General features: G+C 33.6%; 1 long non-coding RNA gene across 1 annotated transcript; it reads right to left on the minus strand.

The window, feature by feature from the left end:
* Window positions 1-6,409: 6,409 nt before the first annotated feature.
* On the minus strand, window positions 6,410-11,101 carry LOC128557844 (uncharacterized). The gene is made up of 3 exons (XR_008371438.1): window positions 10,789-11,101; window positions 8,735-8,831; window positions 6,410-8,262 (listed from the first exon to the last, which is right to left on the minus strand). It is a non-coding gene; the product is annotated as an uncharacterized LOC128557844 (long non-coding RNA).
* Between the last annotated feature and the right edge of the window lie 1,394 nt (window positions 11,102-12,495).

Raw genomic sequence — 12,495 nt, forward strand, 5'->3', positions numbered from 1 at the left:
TTATATTTTGATTCTATTTTCCTGGAAAACATACTATAGCCAATTAATCCACTAGGCTAATCCATAAAAAGTTCCACGTGGCATCCCGTTATGCCAAACTGGTCAGCCACATAACACGCCGAGCCGATTACACGCTTCATAACATCAACATCTTGGAACATGACCTATTTTTAACTTTTCTACTGATATGACTAGTAATTAAGCCAAAAAGAAAATACCGCAGCATTTGATAGAACTATTATTCTGTAATTTCCATATCTGTATTCTTTTTTTGTAATTTAATTAGTTTATATTATAGCCCTCATGTATATAATGAATGAATTTGTCTCAAGATTTTGTATATGCGTACGAACTGAGAGTTAAAATGAAATAAACTTGAAACTTTGACTTTGGATTAAAATAACATCAAAACGTTATATATGTGCTACACTACAAATGAAAAATATTGCATGCCCAAATTGAGTTGCATGAAAAAAGTTTCATATACAGACATAGTGTGCACAATAATTAACGGCCTTATCGGTATTGTCTTTATTAAGCATTTTAAGCACGTAAAAACATGGTTCGGCATCTGAGTTTGATGATTTTTTTTATAAATGTTCAAAATACATGTAAATCATCGAAATGTCAAATCAGTCGCGAGAACTTGCTTTTTCAAGGTAAATGATCTTATAAAAACATTTTATACTTGTGCGGAAGAAATATGCTGCTTAAAACAAGTCATGTGTCAGTTACACATTAATACTGATCCATTTACCAGTCCTTGAGTTTCGCTACGCACATGCCACAATAGCAGGAGGAGTCTGGCACTGATTTACGATTGTCGTTGACCGCTTGAACTTTGCCGGTATGATGATTTCGTTCAATCTCATTTTCCGTGATGTAAAAAAAAAATTCTCTGTTTCTCTGTACTGGAAGATACGATGGGGACGCTAGTTACTTTTATTTTTCTCTATGCTGATATATCAAAACTTTTACTGCTGAAATATAGTCTGTCTAGTAGGCGGCATTATTAAGTTTCTAGCATTGTTTCGCTTTTAAATTTTAAATACCAGTCAGATAGATTGAGAGACTGAATGAATGAATATCACTCTTCATTTGTGTAAATATCAAATGGACTAACCGTTGACTGAACTCATAATATTTTATTAAGTTGGTGACTACAACTATGTATAGCTATTGACTGACATAATCTGTAGTAAGACAGACAGATAAACGGACATACGAATGAATGACAGACTGCCAGGCTGACTTAATGAATGACCGAGGAATAATTACCGACCATTCGACTGCAAAAAAAACCCCAGCACAGATGGATTGAATGGCCGATTGAACGTTGCTTTTCTTTATTTGTTATGTATATATATTTATACTATTACCGCAGTAAATGATATACAATTTGCACTTATATGGGAAAAAAATAGAGTGAAAAAAAATAAACTGAAAATTGGTTATATTTAGATTTCGGAAACTGAGCCGTGTATGAACTTTTAGCATATTGGAATACTACGGTAGAAGTAAAAGTCACGGCTAACTGTAGCAAACGAAATATACTGTGGAACGGTATATAAACACAGACCTGTCAAAACATACATTAATCTAGGTTATATACCAATAAAAAAATTTATCACTATCAAATGTAAATTATTTCTAACCTGAGAAATAGCTGTAAATCTTGACAGGTAGTAAACACGACGGCTGCACTACTCGCGCACGGTATTTGTAACGATAACATGTTTATGATATTATTGAGGAAGGGGAATCGGGTAGTTAAACCATTAGGCCATTCGTGACAAAATAGTTGTACTTCTTTTGAATCTTGTTGACTGATTTTCCATGAAGTAAACTCTGAATTACTAATAAGGACTTAATCGACTTTTCAGGTAATGTTTTCCTTATCCTTTTCTATTTATACGTTTATTCGCAATACTTGCGGGTGAAATAGCTTTTTCCTGAGGATCATTTTGTTGCAGACGGACAAAAAGACGGGGGTCAACCTATAGTCCCCTCCTGTCTCATCTCATCAATATTTTAAAATCGTCAGGTTACCGTGATTTCCATAGGGAATCGACGGTTAATTTCTTGCATGATATAGTAGGGACCCTGTTTATACTTTCAGTTTCTAATCCGTATTTTATGTTAGTATATGTGTGTAAAACCAACACTGAATACTTGAATTTAAACGACGCTGAAGCATTCAATTAATCATTTCATTAAGTAGGAAAGCGAGACACAGACACTCCACTCCCACCTCCAAATGGATAAGTACAAGCATCGCACGAGAGGTGCGATATTAAATGACATTATAAAAATGACGACATATTAAAAGAGACAATTTTGTATGCATTTTTTTATTTCATTTACGTCTTTAAAGGACGTAAATCGCCTACTGTAGTCGCAAGATGGAATACAGTATCACTCGCAAATACGCGTTCAGATCAAATATCAAAGTTGGCAAGTCGGCAACCGACTAGGTAAAAATTAATTTCATTCAAAAACACAACAGATACGAAACATTTTATTTACATATATTTATGGAGTATGCATACATATTACAGAAAGCATCATAGATAATTGGATTACAAATCAATTTGGCGTGATATTCATCAGTTTCGTGACTTGTTCGAGTGAATTTTCATGCAATGAGTGTGATCAGTAGTCATTTTGTAAACATTACCTGTCAGTTTCATCTATTATATCACCATATACACAATTTATGTTAGACTTATCGTTAAACTTACATACACATAGTGTATTTAGCAAAATAATGAATTTGAAGACAATTCTTACCTTTCGCGTGTCTGTTTACTGTTTTGATCACTCGCAAGAGGAAGAGGGGGACTACAGTCGTTTATAGGGTGTGATATTTTATAAACGTTTTGAAACCAGAACTTAACAGCGTTTGTTATTAGTGTTTGGGGTCCCGCGAGCATGGCGAGCTCCTTAAAGGCAAAGAAAATCTCCTATATAAGTGACCCCCCCCCCCGCCCCCCAAATACCAGACTTTTTAATCCCCAATATACAAGATCCTGTCTGGTCCAGTGTGATAAGGGTCCATAAAACCCCTGTAGACTTGACATGTAGCCTAATTATTGTCAGAGAATCATAAATTTTATTGCCTACAGGTAAATTGGTTATTTCCTGTGTTTTGCATTTTATTAATTGAAATGCTGTTGTTTTTTTAGTCTTTTTTCAGCATGTACACAAAATTATGTTAATTGATAAGATACTAATTTTGATTGCTCAGTCATGTTGAGTAATGTCCTGGCCAATTAAATTATAACTCTTGTAGCAAAGCATTTCTCACTATAAAATAATTATTCAAAACTTAATAAGAGAAATTACAAGTTTGTTTATTCAATGATTATGATCTTTTTATCAAAAGTAACAAAATAAAAACGGAAAAAAAAGATAATTGCTGGATTTTATTAGTTATTATTATTTATATGCCAGGGATGTCAACAGGAATACATAGGCGAAACGTGCAACCTCCGTAATCGAGTAACTCTACATAATCAGCACATCCGAGACACTACCAAGAGAGTACTGTATGTAAGTGAACACCTGGACATTTGTGCGGGAACGCTATTCCCGAAGTACAAAATGTTCCCATTTTTTAAAATGTTCACGAACAGCGTAGTAAGCAGGAAACAAAAAGAAATGTTTTATGTCAGAAAATTAAAACCATTAGTGAATAGAGACGGCGCATTTACTTAAAAAGTGACAGAAACACGTTAGTTTAAAGACGACAACAAAATACCGTCATTAACGTTCGTAAATATTTTACACGACGTTATATTAATAGAGTGACTTCCCCTGTTTCTATTGACGACGTCACATTGTTTTAAATCGCCCTGATGATATTTTTGAAACCGGTAGTCGATTAAATATTATAGACATTTGATCATTGGATATTTCCTACATTTTCGATATATATACATTAAAATAACCCAAGGATACGGCAGAAAAATATTTCTGCAGTTGAGCCACATAAAAAGATCAGCAAAAATGTCAAGTATAACACAATTTGCCATCGCAAGCCACTTATCACACACACACACACACACACACACACACACACACACACACACACACACACACACCCCACACACACACACACATATATATATATATATATTATATATAATTTTATACAATATAATATATAATAGTTTTTCTTACATTATTATCAATTTTATTAACAAAATACTCAAGGGCGTTGAGACACAATATTTAACTCAGTTTAGGTGGTTATATGAAAATAAAACGAGTGCACAGTGGCATACTTTATATGTAAATGCACTAATTTGACCCTTGACCCCATTTTACTGTAATGAGGAACCATAGAAGGCGACAGCCCCTTTTAAATTTCATGTTTGATCCTAAGGACCACTTTTATACTAGTATCCGAGCATTAACAAAACATTCCATAAGAAGTCACATTCTAGATATCTGCACACTAGAAAGACCCAGTTCTATTGAACCTTCTTCCTTCTGGCAATTTTTTAACATGTATACAATTTTTTTGTAGATATTTTATTGTTTTTGATGTAAGGGTCTGAGTTTTCTCTGATTTTATACAGTTGATTGCCTAAATTTTTCTTTTGGTGATTCAAACCCTGGCATTTTCCTATACTGCTATCAACCTCTTTCCTGACTTTTGCCATGGTTGTGGTATCACTGTCACCAACTATTGTTCTTATAACAAATTGTTCATCCTTGCATTTTTGCATAGATTTTACAACCATGTTTAATTCCATTGACTTTGAGATGCCGGTAAAATTCTTTCTGCATTTGTGACTTGGTATGTGTATACCGTGTCTTGCCGCTGCCGCTGCGTCGTGCGTCAACAATTTCTAAAAAAATCTTCTTGAAAACCACTGGGCAGAATTACACCAAATTTCACAAGAATGATCCTTGGGTGGCCCCCTTTCAAAATGTTTCAAAGCACTGAATTCCATGCAAAACTCTGGTTGCCATGGCAACCGAAAGGAAAAACTTTAAACATCTTCTCCAAAACCACAGGGCCTAGGGCTTTGATATCTGGTGTGTAGCATCATCTACTGGTCCTCTACCAAAATAATTCAAATTATCCCCCAAGGATCAAATATGGCCCCGACCCGGGGGTCACATGGTTTATAGAGACTTATATAGGGAAAACTTTGAAAAACTTCTTGTACAAAACCACATGGCCTAGGGCTTTGATATTTGGTATGTAGCATCATCTAGTGATCTTCTACAAATATTATTCAAATTATCCCCCTAGGATCAAATATGGCCCATTCCCGGGGGTCACAAGTTTTACATAGACTTATGTAGGAAAAAAAGTTTAAAAATATTCTTGTCTGAAACCACAACACTTAGACCTTTGATATTTGGTTTGTAGCATTGTCTTATGGTCCTCAACCAAAATTGTTCAAATTGTACCCTTGGGGTGAAAAGAGGCCCTGCCGTGGGGTCCCAAGTTTTATAAAGACTTATATAGGAAAAAGTTTTAAAAATCTTCTTGTCTGAAACCATACAACCTAGGCTTTTGATATTTGGTATGATGCATTGTCTAGTAGTTCTCTACCACAATTGTTCAAAGTATGCCCCTGGGGTTAAAAGAGGCCCCGCCCTGGGGTCACTTAGTTATTATGTGAGTTATATAGGAAAAATACTTAAAAATCATCTGATCCTATTTCCAAGACTGTTAAATTATAATTATCTGATGACCCCAAGTAATATGATGTCACTTGATCTACTGACATACTTCTTTGTTTTTTAAGATACAGCCTTGAAATTTTGATGACATTCACAGTTTTGCACACAAATCGTAAAACTGAATTTCATTGACCATGAATGTGACCTACTGACTTTCTTAATATTTTATCATCAGTTTGACATTTGAAACATGTAGCTCATATTACACAAGTGTTACTACTTGTAGCAGTGAGCACAATGCCCAACTTTATAGTGCTGCCTCACTGGAATATCACGCCGTAGACACGTGACATGATACCCCACCCAATCACATTATACTGACACCGGGCTGACCAGTCCTATCACTACCCTCTTAATGCTGAGCGCCAAGCGAGGAAGCTACTTGTACCATTTTTACGTCTTTGGTATGACGCGGCCGGGGATCGAAACCACGACCTCCCGCACTCGAAGCGGACGCTCTACCACTAGGCTACCGAGGCGGTACACATATGTGACAGAGCATGAGATTTTGGGTCCAAATGCAATTTTGGTCAAAAATGGGGTTTTGGGCTAATCTGACAGACTGACCCGTTCTGAGCAAAAATCTTCAATTTGACAACAAAAATCAGCCGTTGTCATGGAGATATTATCCCTTTTCGGATACCATGTTTTTGTCTAACTGTATCAAAATTGAGGCAGTACATCTTAATAATGACTCCATATCTAAATAATATCAAGATAAAATACATGATAAAATAACAAAAGCAACATGCAATTAATGGAATGTATTTCTTTTTGTCTCTTTCTTTCATGTAGTATAAAAGTATTTATGTTCTAAAAATCGTTTCTATAGCAACACTGTTGTTTAACCTCTTTTTTAACAGTGTATTGATGAATCTAGCAATAAATTACATAGAATGTGAAATAAATACACAATTAACTTTTTCAAGTGTGCAAACATTTTACAGACAACTGTTTTATGACATTCTTTTGAACAAAATACAGACTTTATTTGATATCAAATTAGACAACATCCCAAAAACTAGGACATTAATCTTATTGTTATAGAAACCTTATCTATTAAACAGTAAGAAAGAAAATCAAGCAAGAAGATATAATTATTAGACTGTTATTATCAACTGTGAGTTTGCTAAAATTTCAGAAGACTTAGATATACTGATCAGTGAATCATTACCATGGCAACGATGTGGTATTTTCTTACAAAAATACTAACATTACCATGGCAACAATGTGGTATTTTCTTACAAAAATACTAACATTTTTGTCAATTTCTTTGTAATAATTTGAATATTTGAAGTGTTTTTCCATATATTTACATCAAAATCTGTCTGTTTTCTTAATTTAAAGTGCTTTGCTGGTGCAATTATTATATATGAAAATATATTCACTAACATATTACAGATTAACAAATATAACATATAAACAAGAAAGATGTTGTTTAAATATGATGATATCCAAAATAATTTAAAAGTCAAATTAACGTTACCATGGCAACAATGCACTATTTTCTTAAAATAGTAGAATTTTGGAAATTTTCCAGAAAGAATCAGAACATTCATTTAGCATCTGTTCAGTATACATTTGTTTTACACCATAAATGGTCAATTATGATCATTTATAAAAAAATACATATTTCATGTAATATATTTTGACTTTGAGAACTACATATTTTCCTGATATGCCTACCTGCATTACAACTCTGCCATTTTATGGCAGATTTGTGTTATGACATGTTTTGTCGAAGCAATGATTACACATAAAAGATATTTACTTGCAGAACATAGTCTGATTAGCAGAATATAAACAAGAAACATGTTGTCTACATAATCAAACAAATCTAAATTTAAGTCAAATTTGTGTTACCATGGCAACTCACAATGTTTTGCAACAAAAATTAGCTATTTCTGCAAAGTTCATGTGAAATATCTTTTAACACAATTAAAGCCATGGATTTACATGATTAATTCTTGAAATAAAATATATTATATTTAGCCAGTGACAAATATTTTCTGCTATATTGGAAGTTTTCTGTCATGGCCATTTCTGGGAAAATCTTTCCTACACTCACACTGGCAAGGCAGTTTTGTTTGTAAAAATGTTTCATCCATAGGTTGTGCTTTAAATGTCACACATGTAGTAGTTTTGAAACAACTAGGATTCATTCAACAGACATGTCTTAATATTTCATGCATGCAGTTTTGGAAAATTCATAAGTTAAATTCTGTATTGTTAGAACAATTAAGATAATGCTTTTCAAACCACTTCACAGCTGTCTTGGCAACAAAACACTTATAAAATACTTTTACCCAATATTTCTCACAGTTGACTAAGTTTTACTTTTTCTTGAAACACATTTGTAATTTGAATTAGAATGTTTAACTTTTTCAAGTCATGAGGGCAGGAAACATGTCCTTATTTGTGCAATATGGAGTTATTTCCTCATGTAAGTAGTTGTGACATGCACTCTATTCCATAGGCATGATTTCAGCTGGATGATCAGTAGAACATATTATTTCCTTCTGTTTCATTCCCATTCACATATTCATAGTTCTTTCATCACTGTAAAACAAAAATTCAACAACATTAGAACTTCATTTTAAGATTAGTATAAGGTCACAGTATATAAGACTGTAAAGCATCTTTTTAAGATTAAGAGAGTCCTTTTGTTAAAAGCTGAATGAAAGCAGAATTGATAAGTATAAACTCATCCAAGAATCTTACAGTATTCAAGCAGAAAAGTAGCTTTTCAAGAATACATAAGCTAGCTAAGATTCTGACAGACTGGACATAAAATTCATGCAATCATACTTAATGTAAACATACATACATGATATATTTAATTATTAAATATCATTACTTATTCACTTCTTAATATACTAACACATATTTGTTGAATGGGCCTATAATTAAAATCTTTTCTCTTAAAATACTATGAATAAAATAGATCATTTATGTTTGTTACTTTAATGTCTTTATCTTTCTTAGAATAGCAGTATAATAACTGTAAAAATGTATGAAGGAATTTACAAACCCCCCAAAACTCCAGCTTGTGATGTATAGACCTTCCTGGAAAATCCTTTAACTGTTTAAGGTCATTGCATCAAGCCAAACAATCCTCAGTGGTTGAACTGTAAAATGAAAAAAAAATACTGAAAAAGGCTGAAATGTAAGATAAAAATGCTCTGGGCAGTTAGCTCAGTACATAGAGCACAAAGACTTCTATAAGAAGAGTAATAGGTCTGAATCCCTGGCAAGACTTTCAAAACAAAATGTATCTAAAGTTAATTCATTTTACAAAGTGGCTGTCAGTGACTTGCCAAGAACAGTACAAAATGGTGAGGATTTCAGAAATAATGGCCAAGTGAACAGTATGCAAATTTAACAAAAATTTGAAAAGCTTTAGAAAAAAACCATATCATTCCAAGTAAAAACAATATTTATGCCTTGTAGAAGTTTTATGTATGGACTGATTTGACATTACAAGATAGAAATAAGTTATTGAAGCTGACAACAGATGTGTTTCAGTTATTCCTGATCAGTCACTTTCATGGCATGGCTATATAAAATGATCAGGGCTTTAATTATGTAACTAAACACTATGACTGACTATTGTGTTTCTGTCTGGCACCAGAGTCACAAAGTCTTCTTGCATAGAATCTAACTGTCTTGCATACTGATTCTACTGAATAAGAGTTCAAAACGATTAAAAAAAAAGTTTAATTCATGGCAGATTTAATAAATAATATATAGTGTACAATACAGTGACACTTGTAAATAAAATGTGAATTGCGCTACCTCCAAACTGTCATCAGGTCTAGGAAAGTGGAGTATTTACAGATTATCTGTAAATTTACAGATTGTGTGTATGAAAACTGATGAAATTACATTTATCCTCAAAACCGCAGCTTGTAATTAATTGGTTTATTTACAGCATGCATAAATTAAGGTCATTTGTGAGTTTCAGCCATTTTTGTTGACTTTGAGTTTTTGGCATTTTAAGAAAAATCAAAATCAACAGAAATGACTGAAAGTTACAATTGACCTTTATTTATACATACCATAAGTGAATCAATTAATTTCAAGCTGCGATTTTGTGTCTAAGTATAATTTTAGCAGTTTTCAAACACTTGATCTGTAAATTTACATTCATCTAAACCAGAAACAAAAGAGGCAGCATACAAATCGATAGTAAGACCTTCTTTGGAGTACTGCTCATCAGTTTGGGATCCATATCATGTAAGTGATAAACAAAAACTTGAAAATGTTCAGAGAAGAGCTGCCCGTTTTGTCACTAATAACTACTCCAAAACACCGGGTACAGTAATGCAAACACTAAACCAACTTCAGTGGGAATCATTAGAGCGCAGAAGACAGATTGCACGCCTCAGTCTATTTTACAAAATCTACTATGGACTTGTTGCTATCTCACCGCTGCAATACATGACCCCAATTACAAGACCATCCAGACACCACCATCATCTGGCTTACCACATTCAGCACACTTCAACAGATTACCTCAAATACTCTTTTTTTCCAAGGACAATAGTTGAATGGAATTTACTGCCGGTATACTTGGTCAATGCTGACTCAAACTCTGCGTTTAAGTCAGGATTGACTAGTTTGCCCCATATCCCGTAGACAGTACACATGCTTTTATCTTTTAACAGTACTAACACTCTATTTCTTCACCATGTACATAGTGATTATGCAATGTATAGGCTATTAGGGCTAAAGTAGGTTTTTTTTCTTTAATGCACATATTTTTTATCACATTGTCAATGTCCAACAGGGTGGATTGAGTAGCTCTGGAGGCTTGACAATTCTTTTACTTTACTAACCCCCACGCATGGCCATTATAGTCCAGGAGGACTGTTTGCCATTACTAAAGAAGAAGAAGAAGAAGAAAAATCTGTAAATTTATAGATTATCTGTAAATTTACAGATAATCTGTAAATACTCCACTTTCCTAGACCTGGTCATTAGTGTCAAATCCCGGCTATTTTTCGAAAAGATATCGGACAAAACAGTCGATACGAACTCAGATAATATTTTTAAACCCTACATATCGCTTAAATACTTACTTACCTTGAGATTCGTTAACTGTCATTCTTTATACAATGGAAATAAATCATCAAATAACTGTTTTTGGTAGTTTCAATTTCTCCGGGACCTTCCATGTTTACAAATGGCGTGTCGATTCAAAGGGCGATAAATTAATTATCAATCATTCAAAAATTTTAAAGAAACGGAATTGCAAAACACGGAAATGTTTAATATGTCACTTCATTTAGTTCTTGTGGCAGGGTAGAGTATTATTGAAAACAATAATGCATTAATTGCCGTGAACACGTGGTAACGTCCACCATTTTTTGTGACGTAACTTTAATCGATGTTTTCTCAAATGACGTAACGCCGAATCTGGACCCAAAATGTCATGGTGCGTCACATATGTGTTAAAATATCAGCTGCAAACATAATAATACTGCAAAAGATGTGAGTAAAAAATATGAAATGTTAGATTTTTTGATAAATTCCTTTAAATTGCTTTAAAAACGATAAAATATTTCCGACTGAAACGTTATCAAATAACTCTTTCAAAGATTGAACGTCATAATATGTACTGCGTTGTCTAGCAAAGTCCAAACAGTCGATTAAAATATGTTTAATAGTTAGTGGTGTTTGACATGGTACACATTCGGGTTGATCTTCTTTATTCAAAAGATAAGAATGAGTCAAACGGGTATGACCCATTCGATAGCGAGAAAGAACAACTTCCTCCCTGTTAACAGATCTGTTCTCTTTGGGCCATTCCCCAAGAGTAGGTTTGATATCATGAAGTTTATTAAATGAAGCATTGTTCCATGACGGTTGCCACTTAGATAAAACGTATTTGTTTATATTGGGCCTAATATCGGTATGTGGTGATTTCAAATTAGATTGTGATAATAAAAGGAATTTCTTTACTGCAATATTAGCATTCCCGTTTCCATGAATACCAACATGGCTCGGAATCCAACAAAATATGATAGACTTTTTTAAAGATAGTTCATGAAACCTGAGAAGAATATTTTGACTGAATGAATTTTCCATATTTCGGTTATGAATTGACTAAAACAGAAAGCGAATCGTAAAAGATAATAAATTTTTCTTCACTATTTCTTTTATATAAAATTTAGAGCTAAATCAATAGCTTTGGCCCCTGCTGAAAATATTGTTGCATTATTTGGCAAACGTAATTTTGATTGATGAAGGAGGCTGACAGCAGCACAGTCAACCTTCAGAAAAATAGTTTTTACTAGTTATAAATCTGTATAATGCAACTTTCCTGCAGAAAAACCACACTTCCACTTTACTAGCTAACTCTTGTTTTTCACATTCTGGTCCTTCCTTTGCTTATCAAAGGAACTTTTCATAACTTTCAGCAACAAAGCAATTTTGTCTTCGGCAGTTTTGACCATAATCGACGAGCTGGCGTTTTGCTCTTGCACTCTTTAGGTACCTTTCCTTTGTTCACTTTCTTTTTTCCCCGATTCAACAACTTTTTTCGAGGTTGTATCTCTCGTTTCTTTTGAATTTGCTATTTTGTCAGAAAATTGTCACACCACGTGCGACCTGAAAACGCCTCGTTGAGCCAGTTTAACTTATCTAGAGATGCACTAAGTGCATAGAAGTGTCCATAGCCAGGACAACAAACTAACGAAATTTTAAAGAATTCTGGGATAAAATTGACTTACGACCGATAAAATCATTGATAAACTATAAGGCGTGTTTCCTTTAGAATTGGAACTGGAA

Source organism: Mercenaria mercenaria, chromosome 6 (genome assembly GCF_021730395.1).
Source record: "Mercenaria mercenaria strain notata chromosome 6, MADL_Memer_1, whole genome shotgun sequence".
NCBI lineage: Eukaryota > Metazoa > Mollusca > Bivalvia > Venerida > Veneridae > Mercenaria > Mercenaria mercenaria.